The following is a 20,994-nucleotide window of genomic DNA, read 5'->3' as shown; positions in this document are numbered from 1 at the left end:
AGCGTTGGATAGCAGAGGGGTTAAAATTACTATTCCCACTCCAGTGGTTGCAACAGTAGGGAAAGCGTTGGATAGCGTAAGGGTAAAAATTACTATTCCCACTCCAAAGAGTGCAACAGCATGGAAAGCGTTGGATAGCGTAGGGGTTAAAATTACTATTCCCACTCCAGTGGGTGCAACAGTAGGGAAAGTGTTGGATAGCGTAGAGGTTAAAGTTACTATTCCCACTCCAGTGGGTGCAACAGTAGGGAAAGCGTTGGATAGCGTAGGGGTAAAAATTACTATTCCCACTCCAAAGAGTGCAACAGTAGGGAAAGCGTTGGATAGCGTAGGGGTTAAAATTACTATTCCCAATCCAGTGGGTGCAACAGTAGGGAAAGCGTTGGATAGCGTAGGGGTTAAAATTACTATTCCCACTCCAGTGGGTGCAACAGTAGGGAAAGTGTTGGATAGCGTAGGGGTTAAAGTTACTATTCCCACTCCAGTGGGTGCAACAGTAGGGAAAGCGTTGGATAGGGTAGGGGTAAAAATTACTATTCCCACTCCAAAGAGTGCAACAGTAGGGAAAGCGTTGGATAGCGTAGGGGTTAAAATTACTATTCCCACTCCAGTGGGTGCAACAGTAGGGAAAGCGTTGGATAGCGTAGGGGTTAAAATTACTATTCCCACTCCAGTGGGTGCAAAAGTAGGGAAAGCGTTGGATAGCGTAGGGGTTAAACTTACTATTCCCACTCCAGTGGGGCAACAGTAGGGAAAGTGTTGGATAGCGTAGGGGTAAAAATTACTATTCCCACTCCAGTGGATGCAACAGTAGGGAAAGCTTTGGATAGCGTAGGGGTTAAAATTACTATTCCCACTCTAGAGAATACAACATTAGGGAAAGTAAATATTTCATATATTATTAAAAAATCTAAACATGAATATCTATTAATAATTAATTAAAAATAAATTAAAATGTTATCTAATATAATAGTTAATATTTTAAAATTACTAATCAACAATAATTATTTCAATTAATCACCTGTTAATACAAATTAATTAAACATTAACAATTAATTATTTAATAATTAAAAATTATTTTACAATTATTTCCAAATAAATAAATTTTAAATAATTTTTTAATTTAATTAATTACCTGTTTACAGGAAATTTGCCAGTGCAGTATCCAGGTATACTGCACTGTGTAAGAAAAGTAATCTGAAAAGTAAGTGACATGATATTTTACTAAACATCCTACACAAAATAGATGTACTGTATTCTGAAAAACATTGTATTAACAGTAACATTACTGCAACCAACTCAAAGCACATTTACAAATGCAATCCAAAATGTTTACAAACTGCATTAATACTTAAAGTATTTATTGTTTACCTGTGCCAGGCTTGCTTGGTTCTAGAAAAAATAAAAATAAAAGAATATTTTCATACAAAAACAATTTGTCTGAAGTTCAGTCTTCAGACCCATTTTTATTGCTTCCAGAATTTATTGATATGTCCCTTCCCGCGACGTATGCTCCTCCAGTTTAAACCTCTTGTCCCCTTGCATATTCGAACAAAAAAAACACGGTGGCCTGAGGTTCTCGACCCAGGCACCACTTCTTTGGAATTCCCTCCCCCCAGAACTGTGCCAAATCCCCTCCTATCCCAAATTCAGAAAATCGCTTAAAACTTGGCTTTTCTCCCAGGCCTACAACTAACTTCCACCCACTGCTTCGGTCTTAAAATCCTCAACCTAAGCGCCAAGAAACCGCTGGTGAACGTGCTTTCAATAAATAATTTTATCATATCATCATCATATCATACTATTTACTCTTTTGGTGCTCGCAATCACTTCATCTGCTTCTGTCTACTGACTTGCGCTGCACACGTATTTTATACAAGAATAACATTGGTTCAATAAATATATTGAAAATGTTCCAGTATGTATTCTCTGTATATTTCTCTGAGGGATCACTGAAATAATATCTAGAGACAGAATATCGACCATCAAGAATATCGTTGACAAAATATCGACTGACAAAATATCGAGGTTCTATCTTCAAACAGGTAAGTACAAAAATATCGAGTTAAAAATATCGTTTACAAAAATATAGTTTTAAAAAATATCGACTTTACTAAAAACAATGTTAAATTAAATTAATATTAAAAATTAATTACTAAAATATACTTAAAAATACTTACATTAACTTATAATAATGAAATAATTAATGAAAGTGAAAAAAAATGTTTAATTCATATTTCTTAAAACATATATATATATATATATAGTAACAAAATATAATTAAATAGTAGCCAATATTATTAACGTACAATAACAAAAGTGTAAAAATGACTATTCCCACTCCAAAGAGTGCAAACATATGGTAAGCGTTGGATAGCGTACGGGTTAAAATTACTATTCCCACTCCAGTGGGTGCAACAGTAGGGAAAGCGTTGGATAGCGTAGAGGTAAAAATTACTATTCCCACTCCAAAGAGTGCAACAGTAGGGAAATCGTTGGATAGCGTAGGGGTTAAAATTACTATTCCCACTCCAGTGAGTGCAACAGTAGTGAAAGGGTTGGATAGCGTAGGGGTTTAAATTACTATTCCCACTCCAGTGAGTGCAACAGTAGGGAAAGCGTTGGATAGCGTAGGGGTTAAAATTACTATTCCCACTCCAGTGGTTGCAACAGTAGGGACCTCCGACCTCCGATCAGCCAACCACGCCCTCGCCGCCGTCCCCCGCATCCGAAGAGCGACTACAGGAGGAAGGTCCTTCTCCTACCTGGCCGCCAAGACCTGGAACTCCCTCCCGTCCGACCTGCGCCTGACCCAAGACCACCTCTCCTTCAGGAAGAAGCTGAAGACCTGGCTGTTCGAGCAGTAGCGGCACCCCCCCCCCCCCCAGCGCCTTGAGACCCTACGGGTATGTAGCGCGCTTTATAAGTATCACTGATTGATTGATTGATTGAAAGCGTTGGATAGCGTAGGCGTTAAAATTACTATTCCCACTCCAGTGGGTGCAACAGTAGGGAAAGTGTTGGATAGCGTAGGGGTTAAAGTTACTATTCCCACTCCAGTGGGTGCAACAGTAGGGAAAGCGTTGGATAGGGTAGGGGTAAAAATTACTATTCCCACTCCAAAGAGTGCAACAGTAGGGAAAGCAGCGTAGGAGTTAAAATTACTATTCCCACTCCAGTGGGTGCAACAGTAGGGAAAGCGTTGGATAGCGTAGGGGTTAAAATTACTATTCCCACTCCAGTGGGTGCAACAGTAGGGAAAGCGTTGGATAGCGTAGGGGTTAAAATGACTATTCCCACTCCAGTGGGTGCAACAGTAAGGAAAGTGTTGGATAGCGTAGGGGTAAAAATTACTATTCCCACTCCAGTGGATGCAACAGTAGGGAAAGCTTTGGATAGCGTAGGGGTTAAAATTACTATTCCCACTCTAGAGAATACAACATTAGGGAAAGTAAATATTTCATATATTATTAAAAAATCTAAAAATGAATATCTATTAATAATTCATTAAAAATAAATTAAAATGTTATCTAATATAATAGTTAATATTTTAAAATTACTAATCAACAATAATGATTTCAATTAATCACCTATTAATACAAATTAATTAAACATTAACAATTAATTATTTAATAATAAAAAATGATTTTACAATTATTTCTAAATAAATAAATTTTAAATATTTTTTTTATTTAATTAATTATTAATACATTTCTTCCCACCCTATTCCCCTATAAACCCACAACCCGCTACAGAAATTAAATTAGTAAAATTTACATAATTACCAATTAATCAATTAATAAAAATTAATTAACTATTATAATTAAATTAATTAACACTTATAAAATAATTAACAATTAATTACTAATTACTATCAATAAATACATTTACATATTTAATTAATTATAATTAAATTACTTTCCACCCTATTCCCCTATAAACCCACAACCCGCTACAGAATTAAATTAGTAAAATTTACATAATTACCAATTAATCAATAATAATTATTTTCCAATTACAATTAAATTAATTACCACATATAAATTAATTAACAATTAATTACAAATTACTATCAATAAATAAATTTACATATTTAATCAATTATAATTAAATTACTTCCCACCCTATTCCCCTATAAACCCACAACCCGCTACAGAATTAAATTACGCAATAATTATAAAAACAAAATTCATTAAATAAAATTATTTATAACATAAATACACACTTTTCACACATATTATAACATAAAAATACACAATAAAAAATTATATAATATTAAAAAAACGATATTTTTAACTATCTATATTATTTACTTCGATATTTTAACTATCTATATTTTTAACAGTCGATATTACTTCACTTGCCTTAAAAACGATATTTTTGTTATCTATATTCTGTCCTGTCAATATTTTGTCCAGTCTATATTAAAAACTCGATATTATGTCCATTCGAAATTTTGGACTCGATATTATGTCTGTGCACCTTCTCTGAGTACAAGTAAGCACGAGTGACTGAGCGAAAGGTTCCGATCTGTTTCCACAATCTCTGAGGGTCCAGGGTTGTCATGTTCAGTGGTTGCCAAAAACCATTCCCTCCCTGGTAAGGTTAGTGGGGCAAATGTTGACACTGTGAGCTAGCTGGTCTCTAGGTCAAAATATCCTGGGGTGCGGGGGTTGTTACATGAATCAGTCTAGGCACCTCACCCATAGTTTATGTTGTCCCACAAACGCACAGGTCCTACTGATTAGTAGGAACTACACAACACCTTGAGTTAGAGGTGGCATCTGTATTTCTCGATGTAGGAAATATTTTAATCTTCTAAGTGGCCTTTTCTGAGCACCTTGCTACAGATGTGCAATAGTCGATAGAATATTACAGACAATTGTGCTTTTATATTTAAACCAGTGGCCAGGGCCCAAGTAAATTGTTTGATACCCATACCTTTTACAGTCGAGAGGGGCCGAAGAAGAACTGCCCCCTTTTGTTACTTCTATTTGTCCTGGTTATGGATCCACTGGCCAAGCATTTATAAGACATAGGACCAAGATGGGCCGATTACTCCTAACAAGTGTATGCAGATAACATTCTTGTATTTGTCTATAGGCATTGTGACTATCTCATTCAAATAATCAGAGAAGTTATCGGATTCAAGTATATTCTGGCATTGTTACTGACGGGGTGAAACTGAATAACTTCTCTTAACGAAAGCCACTGCAAGCCTGCACTGGAATTTTCAATCAGATGTGTAGGTGATTTTGTCAGTTACCTATGGATCGTAAGACATTGGGAAATTGAAGAAATAATACAATTAAAATATGGACTGGCAATTGAGAACCTCACCCACCAAGTTAATCAATGAATGAAATTGCCACTGTCACTTGCAGGTCAATTGGCATATAAATGGTGATACTTCCAAAATGTTTGAATATCCTGGACACACTTAATAAGTCATTTATCCGAACACTCAAAACACACCTCATCAGAATCATATTTGTGGGAAGACTGCCTCAAATAAGTAGGGACACAATGACATTACCCTCTGATGAAGGAGAGTGTGAGGTTCTTGATCTCGAACTAGAGTATCTACATTTTGATATAACCCTAACAGATGCATACCTTATCATGTATCCAACAGAGAACAAACTGATGGTATACACTGGCATCTCAGCTACCTGGACATCTGCTAAGGGTTAGAGGGGAAGTGATCAGGATTGCAGCCACTTACTGGGCATAAAAGCCATTCGGTTTGCAATCTGTACTGCCCACTCTGTACCAGTAGAGGACGGCACGGTTAGGGAGTGGCAGGGCGGGGTGGGCCCGGGGGAAGTAAAAAAAAAAGTGCCTGCTCACAGCTCTGCGCTCTCTCCCGCGTCATCTCAGTCTCTTCTTGGCCGGATCAGGAAGCGGCCAGGCTCCCTCCAAAAAGCCAATCATAATGCTGCAATGCAGCGTTGTGATTGGTCTGAGCTCCATGGATCGGCGCTCAACCAGGGAGTGGGGGACTGGGCATGTTCTCCACGCAGGCTGTAATGCAGCCTGTGATAGGTTTGAAAATCCCTTTCTCATTATGTACTTGTTTCGTGCCATAGTAGGTTAGCAGTTTGGGGCTAAATTAGGCCCCATTTGTATTCACGTTATGCAACCCACTGAGTTCTCCCTGTAATGTGCGAGCTTCAGTTAGCAAATATGACTCCATTTTGTATTTCGCAATCCCCATACGTTTGTTGCTGAACTAGGCCCGTAATTCGTCCTGCTTGCCTCAGCCGAACACTGTATTTAGTCATTATTTTCTTTTCTGTTCAAGGTTGCCTTCTGACTTACTAATAAATAAGCTATTCTGCCTTCGCATACCTATCCATGTGTGTAGCTCTACTCACACGTTAGGAGACTTTGAGTCCTGGCACCGCAGCCTTGAGACTGTGATAGTGTGTATCCATCTATCAGGTGATAGCCCATTCTTTTGTGCCTCCTTTGTTCACGTTCGGCCTAAGCCGGTAACTTTCCACTGTGGGCGTGCTTGGAGGTTCTTGGGAGGAATGGTTATGCATTGCAGACTGTTGGGGGGCCAGTTTCTCGACAGACATCTTAGAGTGCAGGTCAGATTGGACTCCTCTGCAGAGTATTACTAATAAATAGATGTTTGTACTTTCTCCACTGTCTGACCCACTGTCCATTTGGTAGAAGGCGAGTAGGAGGTTGTAGATAACCGGGGTGGTCCCTAAGGGCCCCTTCCTTCAGTTGGTGCCTGTACAGGGACCCCGCAAGGTGATCCGACTCACCCATAATTGGGTTGCATGGTCAGGGTTGCGTCCAGTCTGTCGGGCGGATCGGGGATACCCACATGATAAGAGCCCGGTTCTCTTGGCTGCCTGTCTGATCGGGCGACTCCTCATCTAGTGGTCACCGGCTGGGGTCCTAAGAAGGCGAAACCTTGGATTTGACCATTTGGTCCGAAGAGTCGGCAGTCGAGAATAATTTGCTTGACCTGAGTGCACCAGGTGAGTGATTTGAATTCTTTAAAAATGTGACGCAATGGTTGAACGACATGAGCTTACGGGCTGTGTCTGGTACAGTCTTCGGACTATCTTGTCTTGATCTTGGTGGGTTTGCGGACCCTTTAAAGACACAGACTGTTTGTGAGCAGTCTACCAGGCCAACTGGAAATTCGGCCTATTCTTGAAAAGGTCTGGGACTGTTTGCGAGCAATCTGCCAGGCCAATTGGAAATTCAATCTATTCTTGAAAAGGTCTGGGGCTGAAGCCTGTCTTCTAGTCTTGAAACAGTCTTTGGACTGTCTTGTTTTGGTGCAGTCTGTGGACTGTAGGGAGAGTTTTTTCAGACTTCTTCTGATTTAATTTTTTTGGACCATTTTGTCGGATTGATGTTGTATTTGTCTCTTGGGGACAGTGCATGTGTCTTATATTAAGATGCCTTGTCTAAGTAAGCTGGGGTGTTTTGAATGTCAGTGATGTTCCATTGAGGCTCGATTGGAAGAGAGGCAGCCTGCGCCTCCCGAGGGTACTCCAAATTTTGATGTATACATCAAGCATGGTATTGGCCCTATTATGTTTAGCATGTTGTGGAATAAATATACGAGGGACAAGAACAGAAGTTGTATTACTTGCAGGATAAATTGTTCACCAAAAAGAGCAGGCAGTCGATGTTTGATTTTTTGAAGGTATGGCAGAAGGAAGGAAAGCAACGATGGATAAGAGCAGAGAAACAAGCTCGGAGGGGACAGACGCAAACGATAACGCAGAAAGCAATGGCCTTTGACAGAGAGAAGATCAAGAAAGGCATAGCGTGTGCACGTAGGAAGTTTCGATTACAGACTGTTAATTGTTATGTTGTTAGAGAGGAAGGTGATGATTTCTTTGGCCTCTGGTTCTGCTATTCCTAGTCTTTCGGTCTCCAGCTCTGCTGCTTCGGCCGCAGCCCCGCCTGTCTCATCCCCACCTCTGCAAGTTACAGTGGCGGGTGCCGTCACCTCCCCTATTCTGTCTCCTGGCTCTGTATCTGTGGCTACACCTTCTCATACTCATACAACACAATCTTTGTTTGTGATGGTGCCCGTTTCTTCATCTGCTCTTTCTCCTTTGAGTGTGTTACCCCAGGCATTGCAGGATGCCGAGACGCCTGTGCGTGGAGTGCATGCAGTGAATTGGGAAGCAGCACGTTACCACATGTAGAAAGTGTTGGTGCGTTCTGCTGAGGGTAATGAGGAAAAGAAGATGGTGGCTGACCAGGCTGCACAATGGGCGCAGAATCCGATATATAGTGTGGAATACCTATGGCGTGTGATGAAAGATTATGAGCCGTTTATACAGCAACATGCTCTTAAGCATATGTCAGCTAGGCTGATAGTATTGTGGCAGCAGTGTTTTAAGGGTATTGCACCTCTGATTATATATGACATTTGGGATAGGGTATATGCTACAGGTATGGCCCCCAATGAGGTTTTCAGTAATGTGATGACGCTGGTGGGTTATCAGGGTAGACTGCTTAAGAAGGTCCCGACGACAGCGTCACAGTTTCCCTTAAGAGAAGTACATCTTATTTATCACCCTGAAATATCAGAGTTGAGAGATGACCATGATATTGTTACTCGTCCACGGGTGGAAGCCCGGTTTCAGGATCAATGGATCTACACTCCATGGAAGAGGAGTGAGGTAATATCCCTTAAGGGTCAGTTACCGGACCCTCGGAAAAATCCAACTGCTTATTATAAAGAATTGACGGAAGCGGCCTCCTCCACAATAATGACATTGGTTGATATGGAGTTATTTTTCGGCCTGCTGGTGCCAGTAAATATATGGATACATGTGCATACGCAGGATCACAAAGTGGAATTGGGTGGAACATGGGACGAGATCAGGGCGTGGGATAAGGAATGCAAGCCCGGCGACAAGCCGAAGGCAGAGTGTTAGACCCGGAAGGTCCCAGGGACCACCAACTCCGACATGGTAGCTTGGCGCGAGACGGGAAGGCACTCCGGAAGCTATGTGGGAAGTAGTTGTGCAACACACACTCACACTGACTCAGTAAAGCACACGCAATAAATGGACACCACTTCAAGTTCATTGACATAAACATGTTTCTTTATCTATCTCTTGTCAGGATTAAGTATGCAAAGCTCGCGGAGAGTGCAGGGTAAACCGTTTCTATAACATCAGGTTAATACAGGCAACACTTCTTATGCCCTTGGTCAATAAAGGCCAAAATTCTGATGCACAGGTTCAATCAAGGCAACATTTCCTATGCAGGTGTGGCACCAAAGTTAACAACGTAACTTTGGTAATTTGCATATATATTTCATGCAAATAAACATCCTTAGTGATTTATGCAACAAAAGTGAGCATTCTCAGTCTCCTATTCCATGCAGCTATCGATGCTCAGTCTGTAGGCAGATTAGGGGACCTCTCTGTGACCGTTACTCAACCCCAGTGATATTCCTAGGCAGAGCTCTGATGCGGGATCAGAGAGGGCATTACACCAGGGGGGGTACATCTTAGAAAGGGATTACCGGCGTCCAGGTATCTTCTACCCGGTAGTCTGACCCCCAGGAGCCCCTGTGGCCATCCCTGCTGTTCTCTGGACGGGGCCTCCGTGTGGCGTAGGCCCCAATCTCCCCCAACTCACCGGAACAGATATTGCAGGCAGAGTTGCAGACAGCCCGGTGGAGCCAGGTCTATTAACTAGGAGACGCACCCTCTCCAGGCAGCCCACTGCTCATTCCCTTGGGGCTCTTTCCTGCAGAGGGCGGCAAGATTACTTGGCATTCATAGGGCTCTCCTCGGCAGAAAGTGTGTCTGGGGGCTCCCCCATGCAGCGGAGCCCTTCTTACGATGGTCTAGGCGGCTCCGGGCTTCTGGCTGGCTCAAGACCCGGGAGCCAATGGTCCTCCTTGCCACTCGCACTGCGGTGAAGCTCGACGGCTGGAAGCACTAGGTGCATGGGACCCACTGCAAAAAGGTTCCTCTCCCACTTCTCTACGAAAAGTGGGTACTTGCCGGCATTGCTGATAAGGAGGGGGAACAAGTGCCCCGCTTCACTTCCTTCTCTGACTCCCGATTGAGGTGGGCGCAGACGGATGAGGAGAGTGATGCTGCCCTGCTTGAGGCAATAAGAGCTTCCCCAGTTACTCCCACTTCTGATCCACAAGAATCTGAGTCTCAATGCCCACCCGACTCTGAGTTTCACCCTCTTTTTGTTGATGAGACAGTGCCTGGAGCCACCAGGTATAATTTGCGCCCTTGGCCAAAGGACAGTGCACCAGAGGGACAGTCTAGGAGCTAGGGAAGGACTTGAGGCCAGGTTGTAGGTATTGTGTCCAAAGTGATAGCGATAGAGTAGGGGGAGCTCCGTTGGTGCACTGCCCTGAACACTGGACAGGATCGTTGAGGGTATTTGTTCATGAGGATTTGTTTCAGGCAGAGCTGCAATCGCGCAACTCCTCTGAGGGAGTGCTTCATAGCACCAACGTTGATGAACAATAGGAGTCTACCAGCGAGGCTGTGATGGACGCTGGGTAACTTGTGCCCCTCTGGTCGGTTCTATTTTGTGGCTCCCATAGATAGCTCTCTTCACATGTACCGTTTTGGCCGTGCTGTCATGGAGGAGGAGCAGCCCTTAGTGGCCCCACTGCTAGGGCAGGGTAGTTCTGGTTGGTCTACCTGGTCCACTAGGAGCAAGATAGTAGTAGTGATCCTCTTTTTCATACTACTAATTATAATGTTTGGTGTAGTATGGTATGTAGAAGAAAACCATCCAGCCCACACTCTGATAGGAGCTACCCCAGCTTCGCCTAAACACCTGTTTGTTACAGTGGCCCACACAAGGAGAGACATAGACAGACACATATTGAAAATGCTTTCCTGCAAATGCTTCATCAAGTACACCATACGACAAATGCCACAAATTGCTGGGTGTGCGGGTTACTCCCCTCTGTGATGCATAAGAATAATTTACTGATGTCTTTATCATTGTCGTATCTAGGTAGCTGTGAGGCATGGTTTCAGTTGCTTTCCACAGTATATATTAATCATCATGCTAATGCTATGGATATGACCAAGTCAGATTATCAAGCAGCATTAGAGTATGTAGTAGTGCACCACGGTTATACTCCCGGGATAGGAGGAATGGAGGGTACTTTACATCCAGATGCATGCATGAATGTCTTTGAGAATAACAGAAATGTCACATGGCTGCAAAATGAAATGCTGGATTTCCAGGGATTCAATGTCACTGAATACTTTAAATGTTTCCATGCACAAAATATCACTGAAAATGGAATTATGCCCGTACCTGTCATTCATACCGTAGCTAGTTTCTGTGCTGAAGGTTTTGGGAAAATTCGATTGGACTAAGCAGCTGTAATTACACATATAAATTGAACACTACCAGTAGCCCACCTTTGCTCACACACCCTAATGCATACATTGTTTGTGTAGCACGCTTATACCTGGCTTCCTAGAGGATGGTCTGGCCAGCGTTATCTCTCTTTTCTTTTACCTCCTGTTTACATTGCACCGTCTAACTATCACAAAGACCATAGACTGCAGCGGAGGACTGTTTGCTTGTCACGAGTAAGGAGAGTTATTGATACGGCAGACATTGATCAGACTGATATTACTTTACAGCAATTCCCTTATGCCATGAAGGGTATTCTGTCTTTCTGGGGACCTATGCACAACAGTCTTAGCATTTGTTGCCTCACCAGAGTTGTAGAAGGGGTTATCAACACTACAGCAGGCATACTCACTAACATTACGGCTGAGCTCCAGGCTACTGGACTCGCTGCTCTTCAAAATCAGACGTTTTAGACGTCATCCTTGCAGATAGGGGTGGAGCTTGTCACGTCATCGGTAGCAGTTGCTGTGTTTACATCCCAGAACACGCCCTAATGTATATTCTGCTATCCAGAAGTTACATAGGCTTGCATCCGCTATTCATCAGGACAATGGTTCATGGTCCTGGACAGGGTGGGTCTGTGGTCTGATATCATCCTGGGGCTGGAAGATACTTTTTTTCCTAGTAGGTATCGCAGGTGTCATCTTCACATGCTGTCTATGTGCCAACTGCCTTCCAGCATGCTGTACCTATTGTGTGGACAAGCTCACCCCACTCCTAAATTGCCAGTACAAATTATTAAGTCTCACTATGATGATGCAAGAAATACAGGATATGATGCTGATAGATGAGGGTTTTATTTAATTCTGAAGATTTTTGATATACATGTGCATCCTTTTCTTCCCTGCTTAGAATTGTACAGACCCTACCGGATAGCGCAAATAAAGCATTCAGCCTCCACTGCTAAAAGGAGGGTCTGTTTCATTTGAAAATCCCATTCTCATTATATACTTGTTTCGTGCCATAGTAGGTTAGCAGTGTCGGGCTAAATTAGGGCCCATTCGTATTCATGTTATGCAACCCACTGAGTTATCCATGTAATGTGTGAGCTTCAGTAAGCGAGTGTAACTCCATTTTGTGTTTCTCAATTTCCATTAGGCTGTGACTGAACTATACCCCGTTATTCGTCCTGCTTGCCTCAGCCGAACACTGTATTTTGTTATTATTTTCATTTCTGTTCAAGGTTGCCTTCTGACTTACTAATGAATAAGCTATTCTGCCTTTGCATACCTTTCCATGTGTGTAGCTTCGCTCCCACGTTAGGAAACTCTGAGACCCGGCACGGCAACCATGAGACTGTGATAGTGTGTACCCATCTAGCAGGTGGTAGCACATCCTTCTGTGCCTCCTTTGTTCATGTTTGGCCTAAGCCGGTAACTTTCCACTATGGGGCGTGGTTGGAGGTTCTTGGGAGGAATGGCTATGCTTTGCAGAATGCTGGGGGGGCCAGTCCCTCGGCAGACATTTTAGGGTGCAGGTCAGATTGGACTCCTCTGCAGAGTATTACTAATATATGTTTCAACTTTCTCCACTGTCTGACCGACGAAGGGCCACTTCCTACACCTGCATGGAGAACATGTGAAGTGTGCATGACTGTGTGACCGACCTGAGAGGGCCATCCAAACAGTCAAGTGCACTTAGAAGTGGGCAAACCACTCCTCTCTTGCTCTAAACCGCTCCTCTCCTGCTCTGAGAGCAGAACAGCCCCACTGGCATGCAAAGCTGTGCAGCAGGAACAAATACAATGATAAGAACATCAAGTTATTATCATTGTATTTTTTCTTTCTTTCACTGCTTTGCTGCAGTGGGGCAATGCTCCTCCACCTTTGCAGACGAGTCGCCACTGCTGTATACTCTCTTGTACTACCCATGGTGCGAAATCTACTCTTGCCAATCACCTCAGAAGCTAGAGTGCTACAGACATTGTCCTGTATGTTAGGGGACTTTTATCACATTGGTACTTTTCTGAGAGAGATGCAAATCCACCCTCTGATTGAGGCACATCATTAGAGGAAGGATCACCAACTTCCCAGAAGAGCCAGCTGAATTAAACCGCTTTAATCCATTCATATGACTACTCCACCAGATGGGCATCCTGCCTATGTAACAAATCATCCCAACTATATACAGCTCTGACTGTCTTCAGTAGACAGGCATGGAGTTCTGAGCTGCGGGAGAAGCTATCTGAAGAGAAATGGAAATTCTCTTGCGTGCAGACAGAATTGATCTCCATGAATTATAAAAATAAATCACTCCAATTCTTACACAGAGCGTACTACACACCACAGAGTCAGCAGAGATAGGCCATACCAAAGCACATTATTGTCCATGATGCGGTATAACACTCCAGTTTTATCCACTTGACCTTGCCATGTCCGTCCCTTCTAAGCAAATGGGCAGAAGTTACCACCAAAGTGTATCCAAAATGGCAGACACGCAAATAGATGCTGAATCCATAACAGTTTTACTGTGCTATGTTAAAGCAATCCATGGTGTGGCATGACGTTTCATAGCAATTGCAGTTCAAATAGCTAAAGGTGGAAGTACCATGCATTGGTGAGGGCAGGCGTTCCAAAAATAAACGATTGGCTGAGGACATGCCTACATGTAACAACAGAGTTTAGACCTATGCAACACGTACCATACACATCCAGGCCAAGGGATATTTTGGGACCCTCTCCAGGGATCCCTGGCAGCAGAAGACAACAATGATTTGCCTATTTAAATGATCAGTATAGGCTGGATCTGCACTCATCAAGAATGTACATACTGTATTGAAAACTGGAATCATAATCTGCAGAGGACACAATAGATGAGGTTTTGTAGCATTCAAACTCTCATTGTAAATAGTAAATCCTTTACTTTATTGCATGATTTGTGAAAAAACTTTGGCAACAGAGTACATAGACAAAAAATCAGTCGTTAAATACTAGCTTGACATTACAGTTATGAACTTCATTGTGTCATAAATTCAAGAGTTCATTAAATACTAGCTAAATACAATTAATAAATAAAAAGAGAGTCATTGAATCATAGAAAGCCTCTGTTGCATGATACTGGGTCCAAGATGCTATGTTACTTGTGCTCATTTAGAAGAAAGGAGTAAGATATCTTCCAAAAGAAAGGGGGAGAAATTGTATGGGGGGACAATTCGGACAATGAGCTCCTTTTTGTGCCATGCATTGTTTGAAAGTCGAAGGTATGTCTGTTGGTCAGTGGCCAAAGGTGACACTCTTAAGGAGGAGGAAGGGACAGGTTCCCAGCCTGTCTGTCCCATTTACCTCTTGCAGCCTCTAACTTCTTAAAGAGGCGACCCATGAATATGACCGATGCACAATTCAGAGTGGTGTTCAAGGTGTCAAGACAGGCCAGGACAGCTCCTCTGCAGGATCTTATGTCTTTCGTAATCCAACCCCTTTGTAGCAAAGCCCTTCTGTCTTCTAAAAGGATGGGGCACAGGCACACCACGTGCATTATATCCTTCTTGCTTTGACTACAAACCCGACATATTTACTGAGCACTGTCTCTTTTCCATATTGGAATGTGACAGGATAGGGGGATGACCTCCATTCTCAGCTTTATAAACTGTAGCCTTGACCTTTCATTGAAGGTATTCATTAGGTACCACTGGGGTATCAATTTATTATAGGTACATATGGTATCCAACCATGGTTTCGAACAGAGAGAATGACCCTATCTTCTATTGAAGAAAGTTGGTTCGTGCTCATTTTTGCTAACCTCTTAAACTCCTGTTGGCTGACGTGTAGGTCCCAAGAGGGAGTCAGGCCGATAGTCATTGTCCAATTGATCCATAAGTTATGGGCCAGATTAGCTTCCTTGGTGGCCCTAAACTTGTGGCAGATTATTGCCAAGGCTGCCATTCGTGCCAGTGACTGTCTGCAGATTCTGAATTCCAGTCTGATTTGTCCTGGAGATATGTAGGAAGGGAGCTGGAAGACTAGATTTTTGTGACTATTTTGTCCAATGACCCGCTGTCCCCCCTTTCAGAGCCTCGCACCCTAATGAGAGGGTTGGGATAACCTTCACCTGAGCCACTTGAAGAATTGGAGCGAAGGAGGGGCCACTTCGTTTTTTGTAAATGGATCTAAGTGAGAGCAACAGCGCAGTACCTTTCTTTGTTAGTTCTGCCATCTGGCTCACATACCTGCCGTTGTTGTTAAAGAGGACGCCTAAATACTTGTGGCAACTGGTGCCTTCTATTCTTTCCTGGTGTAGGAGCAATGTCAACTTTTTAGTCCCAGTTGTTTGGACCGCAAGGATTTTAGTTTTCTTTTTATTTATCAGTAGACTGTTCCTATCAGAATATGCGGCAGTCTCATCCAGAAGGCGTTGTAGGCCGATCTCTGTGTGAAAAAATGAATTAATTAGTATTGTGCATATATATTTATTCGGGGTGAGCGTAATTTGCGTAATCGCGTTACGCAAATTTCCGCAAAACGGTACAAAATCTCCACGAACGCGCAGAAATTCCGCGAAATTGCTTGTTCGCGATGCTTTTTTCCTGTTCGCAATTGCTGTTTGTGTGCTCGTGGAAAATATCTCGCGAACACGCATTTTGAGAACGCGAACAAGCAAAGAATTTCACGAAGTCACGGAGCATAGAATTTTGGGCAATTTCACCTTCTCTGCGGAATGCGAAATTACCCAAATTTCGCAAATTCTGCGAGCGGAACGGAATTTACCGCCCAGGCCTAATATTTATATTAGTATATTTTTGTTTTGCTCACATTGGTGGATGTTTGGTTTGAATGTGAGAGTGTTGAACTATCCAGTAGCCCAAAGGGGGCGTTATTTTTTACTCTTTCTCTTGTTGGTGCTATACCCCTTTGGTACGAAAGGGCCCCTCTCCTCTTGTTAGGCTCTGTGATAGAAAGCCAAAGGATGACTCCTCATGAGAAGTCCTTTGAGCTGCCCGGACGGAGCTACCCACAAGATCTTCAACCTGCTCACGTTTGTGGTCTGACTGTGGGATGGCGTTGAAATGGTTGTGTAAAAAGAGGTACCTATCCAGCTCTGAGATATTGGAGGAGGCTACCTTAGGAGGTGCACCCCTTAGGCCAGTTATGGTGCACCAGAACTTAGCAGAGTTATTGGTCCTTATATCATGCAGTAGTTTGGCTAGAATGAGTTCCACGTCTTCCTTCGGTGTTTGCGTTTTGCCACCTTCAGATGTCTATGAGCCTCTTTTACTTTACTTATTATTTTTGGGTCCATAAGTGATGTTTTAAGTTTCCTCCACAGTCGATTTATGCTTTGTTTTGTAAATCGTATTGTGTGAAAGGAGCAGTTTGCTTGTAAAGCCAAATTCCTTGGTTTGCTATATATTGGTTTTGGGCAGCCAGTTTTTCAGAAAACATTGACCAGTTGACGAGTGGGTCTCCCTCTATCGTGTGGATGTTGACAAGTAGTTGCTTGGCTTCTGGTGCCAAGTTCTGGAGATTATTTATAATGAACATGATGCATTTTAGGTTGATGGCATGGATTCCCAAACCTCAATCTGCTGCCGTAACATGTTGCAACAGCCTAATGTTGGGGAAGATGATCGCTGTCCATTTTATCGCCAAAACCAAATGTGGAGACTTGGTTCAGGAGAGGAAGGCTAGCAAACGAATAATCAATCAGAGAGGCCACAGTGTTAGTTAAATAAGAGATACCAGGTGGCTTGTTGGGATAAAAATGGCCATTAAGGGCTCTTAGACCGAAATGTTCCAAATTACAGTGAAGGCCCCAACCCCTTGGATCCACCCGGGGTGATCCTGAGTTGGTATTGCCCAGTCACCTTCATGTGGCTGTGTTATCTCGTTGGAGGGAAGATCAGACATCAGCCACATGTTGAAGTCTCCTGAAACTAAAATGTCTGTACTAGGATTTCCAGATCTAAGATTTAACACCATTGAAGTCAGTTCCTCAGGACACCTGACCTGTAGGCGGAATTTTGGCGAATGTAGACATTCATCAGGTTTAAGCTCCTTGACTGGCCGCTGGTTGTTCTGATTGAGGTGCCTACTACCTGAAGTCCCGGGGTATCGCTCACTTGATCCCAAGAGCGGATTGCATTGTTGGCCAATACATAAATTGTGAGACCTCCGTTGCATCGGCCGAGGGTCTTTAGTTTGGCTGCAGGAGTGTGGTGATTTATATACCCATCTAGATGGTAGGGCCTCTGGAGCCATGTCTCTTGCAATAGAATACTTTCAAGGAGCATAGATCTGATACAGTGATGTGATCGCTCAGTTTTTTCGCCAGGCCATTGATATTCCAGGAGCATATCTTCAGTGGACTTCCTGCAAGGTCGTTGTTTCTGTTGTTTTGTCATCGTAGCAATCGAGTTGAGTTCTAAGACCACGGCAGCCAGGCCCAAGTGCCGACTCCAACCTGGCCCAAAGATTGAATGTTATGGTTGCCGTTTGGGTACTTTGAACTGAAAACAGGAGTTTTACTTAGGGCGTTCCTCAGGACCGAGTAAGCCGATCTTGGCAGGGCTCTTGAAATTGCCTTGTCTAGCTCGGTGTCGAGGATGTGTGGGTAGCCTAATTCCTTCCCGGGAATAAGGGAAATGCCCCACTGCTTGAAAATGTCAGAATATCTCAGGATCTTATTGGCTAACTCCGACGATCGCCAAGTGACTTGGATTGATTCATTGGTCTGACATTGGCCTGGTGTGATAAACTCAACCGAGAGTATCTCCTGGGACGTGACTTATTCCCTCAAGCCTGAATTAGCTTCAGGATGTTCCCCTGGTTTAGGATATCAAACTTGCATTTTGACTTGAACTCTGGGTAGAATAGTATATTTGCTGATGATGCTTGTGCTGGCCCTGAGTGGATGTGGACTTCATGAGAAGTTGAAAGTAAGTTGCTCCCTGGTTTTGGGGGAGAGTGGTTGATTCATCTTGATTCTAAGGGGGTTCTGCCCACTCGGAGGCCGCTCCAGCTGAACCCGAAGATGAGACATCCCGATCGCTGTGATGCGTAGGGTTACTGCCCACAAGCATGTTTGAGACTGAGACAAGGTTTGAAGTTAAAGAAGTCAGGGGTAGAGTGCTCGGCTCTTTTAGGCTACTTGAAGCTGTGTCAGAAAGGCTATGCGAGGCACTGGCTTGTACACGTTCTTCAAAACAGATGTTTCATGTCTAACGGTACTATGATTGCTGGTGAGCGGGATGGTTGACCAATCGCTCTTAAACCCCGCCGCTTGGCTCAAAAGTTCGGGTGCCATGTCTTACCATTGAGTTGTGGCTGGAACCCCAAGAGAAATCCTCGTTACTGTTGTGGAAGAGTCTGTGCCAGCTGTTGTGACCCTCGCCTCAGAAGGTGGTGTGATCGCTCTTGGTTGCTTTTTGGCTAGATTGGGAGTTTGAATATGGGTCATAAATCGATTTGGCAGTCCTGCTAGGCCGGGTTAGATCCTTGTGTCCAATTGAGTCTTCACAGATTTTTGTATTCAAAAGTCAGTAATACGCCAATTTTTGCATTGTGGGATGAATTTTGTTTTGACCCTTTCTCCTTTTTGCTTGTTTACCCTCCATTTTTTGACCGGATTAGCGTATGGGTATAGGCTCAAGGTTTTCGGCAGCAGTGGGCCCTTTCAAACCGGTATTTACGGCGCAGCGGACGATTTTGCCCTGGGGCTTTGGTGGGTCAACATTGGAATTCCCCCCTGCCCCTTGTGGTGGCACCTCTTGTGAGTTGGTTGTTGGGTTTTAGCCTGCAGCCCGTGCTCTTTCGCTTGAGATGGGAGGCTTCACGTTGGTTAGTTCCTTTAAGTCTACCAACAGCTTTGTCATCACCTCCAGGAGTACACTCAATTTGCCTAGGATTGGCGAGCAGTTGCAGCTTTGACACGGGTGATCGGTATCCGCCTGGGCCCATTCAGGTTGTTTAAATTAGTCATCTTATCCACTATACTGGCAACATATACAGCCAGGGTGTTTTATAGATTTATTTGTATGTCCATTTTGTTGGCTTGAAATGACAAGGCATCCACCAACAGCATGGGGGGACAGCAATATGGGAAACCTCTTTTCTATAGGATGAAAGCATAATTTCCTACTCCTTGGACTGAATATAGGAAAGGTCCTTTTCGGGGTTGGAGATGTCTTCATCGTAGGGAGATACTTTAAGTCTACCTTGTCCATGAGAATTTCTTATGTCAGGTTTATATACAGTATCCCTTGGAAATGAAGAGTGTCACTGTTGGTTCCTTTGGTTTCTCAGTTGTTGTAACAAGGCTTTCCTTTTGGTAGTAAATTGCCTGCTTCTTTGCTTCTGCCTCATCTTCCAGGCTGAAAGAGAGGTGGTGTAGATCATCTCTGCCCATAGATGACTTGAGATGGGGCTGTGCGAGATTTCATTCTGGTGTGTTAGTGGGAGTTTTGTTTCTGTTTAAGCTGTTGTTTATAGGTTTATTATTTGATACATGTGGTAGTCCTGCTGTGCTCTAAGATTTGGGGTGTGGGTCGGAGAGTTGGGTCTCCAGTCTGCCCAGAAGAGGGGGAGCCATCCCTAAATCTTAGGGGCAAATCCCTTTCTAGCTCATTGGGCCCTACGGGTTTACTTGTACCTGGGTGATTTGCAGCGTTGGGGATGGGGTTTTGAAATTGGAGCCCTCCTTGTTGAAAATCACTGTTGAGCTCAGGGGAATAGGCAGACACTTAATGCCCATATTTCTGGAAAATATGGCACGTTATTGTGGTAGGCAAATTTAGATGTAAATTTTAGTCGGGAAAGGGAGGTTTTGGGACCAGTGAGGCTGACTTCCAGATTGAATGGATTAAAGTTGGACACCAGGCTACTTGGAGATGTGTTCAATGTTAAATCGAGTATCTGGTGAGATGCTTTAATGGGTTTCAAACACTATGAATAACTCCCTTGTGACCTATCTATTTTTATCAAGCGAGTCAAACTCTGAATTCAAACATGGGCAAAGCCAAAATTCAAAAACAGATACATTTTACTTTCTCATTTTTCTTATTTGATTTTTTATTAGTACTTTTTTTAAATATCACTGTTTTCAACATAAAACGGTATCAAAATACATGATTTCATCAAAGATCTATAATACAAAATTCGTTTTCCACACTACAATCCATTCATTCCCAGGTAGAGAACTCACACAACCAAACCACTCATTCACACATACCTCTCTTTTATACCCCATGCACATCCCATTCACAAATCAATTTATCTGTGCAAGTTAACACATTTAGTTAGTTCTCGTCTATGACCCTGTTCAGGGCAGCTACATTCAGTAGGATTTTACAAAGCCTTGGTCAACGCGTTTCGGTGGCATACAGCAACAATAGGAGCCACATTCATCAGGACCCGCCAGATATGTCACAACTTGTTCTCTACACCCTGGGATTTCCTGCACAAATGTGTGTAAAAAATCCACAATAAATTACATGCCCATGACATATCAATTAAAAAAAAGACATCGATTGGACCAGTTACCAGTTTACAACCTTATTAGAACCGCAACGCTCCAGTGCCACCTTATACCAAGAATCACCCGTGAATATATGTCCACAATAATAGTGAAATTTCTGTAATTTTATTGCCCCTA

Source organism: Lissotriton vulgaris, chromosome 5, assembly GCF_964263255.1.
Source record: "Lissotriton vulgaris chromosome 5, aLisVul1.2, whole genome shotgun sequence".
Taxonomy (NCBI): domain Eukaryota; kingdom Metazoa; phylum Chordata; class Amphibia; order Caudata; family Salamandridae; genus Lissotriton; species Lissotriton vulgaris.
The sequence above is the reverse complement of the archived record's forward strand: the minus strand, read 5'-3'. Positions refer to the sequence as shown.